Below are 1,525 nucleotides of genomic sequence, written 5' to 3' on the forward strand. Positions count from 1 at the left end.
CCCAGGAAGCTTGTTTTTGATGGATGTCAGTGGGCTGGGTGGCTTCCTGGGAAGTTCGGAGGAAGTGGACTCCCTCCAGGACAGAGAGCTTTTGGGGTTCTGGGCATAGGCTGGAGCCCATCAGGGCCCGGTAGCCCTGAAGCCCGCCTAGCCTCTGAGAGACATGTGTGGTGCATGCGTTTTTAATAGAACACCCGTTAGAGGGAGGGGACCAGGTGGAAAATGTATTGAGGACAGCCTCTGCCCTCCAAGAATTTTCTCTTTGCTGTGAGAAGCAGAGCCACCCCGCCCAAGCATTCCCCGCCGCTGGGAGAGGCAACATCAAGCAGGTCTGTGGGAAGGGGTCTTGGTGGGATCTGGTCGACAGGAGGGTGCTGCTTCCTTCCCTTTCTTCTTGGGAGGAAGTCAGCATTCTCTGGCATCCACTCATTCTGAGGAGTTAGCAGGGGCTGGTTACAGACGGCGGTGCCAGTGGGAGAAGTTCAGGGTTGAGTTCTGGAGAGAAGGCAGGGCATGAATTGGCAAGAAATAAAATAAGAAGAGGAAGTTAAAAGGAGCACTGAGGTAAGAGAGAGGGAAGGGGTTCAGGGTGACACTCACCGTCACTGTCAAGGGTTGTTGGTGAAACGCTGAGCTTCTTGGGGCCTGGGTGTCCTCAACTATAATGAGAGGGCCTAGGAGAAAGCTCACCTTCTAGCTGGTTCTCTAAGTAGCATGAGTTAAACTGGAAGAAAATATGTGCATGTGTGCATGGATGTGTTCATGTGTGCCTACAGGTGTGTGATGCATGTGTGTGAATGTAACAAAAACATAGTATTTTAGATTTAGGATCAATTAGTATGAGGCATCCTTGCCAGTCCTTGTGTATCTTTGCTGAACACATATGTTACATCAGGACGGTGCTGGGTAGCTCGGGGCTGGAGCCATATAAGCCAGGTGTGGGGCCAACGGGATCTGTGGAGAATGTTTAGTTCACCCTGAGAACCCTGGGGCCCTGCTTTGAAGGCCTCCAGGGCCCACTCTGAATAGAACTCATGGTCCTAGGAGGAGAAAGAGTACTTGGTTTGAGTCTGAGAAGCCAGTGGAGGTTCAGATCAGCTTGCGTGACAGTTGCTCTTTGGGAACTGGGAGAGTAAAGTGTCAGACCCAGGACCTGGTGATTTGCAATGAAACCACCACAGTGTGGCTGGGAACCGGCCCTGGCAGGAGGCAGGATTCCGCCCTCCTCCACAGGCTACCTCCACGCTGTGTCCTCCTCCCCCGGTTTGCTGGGAGTGAATGGATCACGATCGCCATCACTGGGGGGCCTTGTCAATCATTCTGGCTTTTAGTTCCAGAAAGGAAAAACCAACACCAGGTACTGCTGACTTCTCCCTTCACCTTCATGAAGGTCCCTTTTCCTTGAGTTCCATGACATCCTGTTGCTTTTTATCTTATTCCCCTCAGGCCACAACTTTTGAAAATCCTTTGTTAGGGACCTTGTTCCTTTAATTGTGGGTGGTTTTTTTTTTTTTTTTTTTTTTTT

At 51.0% G+C, this 1,525-nt stretch overlaps 1 long non-coding RNA gene across 1 annotated transcript in view; it reads left to right on the forward strand.

The window, feature by feature from the left end:
* The first annotated feature begins 488 nt into the window (after nt 1-488).
* Nucleotides 489-1,525, forward strand: part of LOC108522235 (uncharacterized) — a 42,889-nt gene continuing 41,852 nt past the window's right edge. Inside the window, exon 1 of the long non-coding RNA XR_001883411.1 lies at nt 489-564. This is a non-coding gene — a long non-coding RNA (uncharacterized LOC108522235). The remainder of the gene's footprint in view (nt 565-1,525) is intronic.

The sequence above is a fragment of the Rhinopithecus bieti genome, unplaced genomic scaffold (assembly GCF_001698545.2).
Source record: "Rhinopithecus bieti isolate Rb0 unplaced genomic scaffold, ASM169854v2 scaffold_57691, whole genome shotgun sequence".
Classification (NCBI taxonomy): domain Eukaryota; kingdom Metazoa; phylum Chordata; class Mammalia; order Primates; family Cercopithecidae; genus Rhinopithecus; species Rhinopithecus bieti.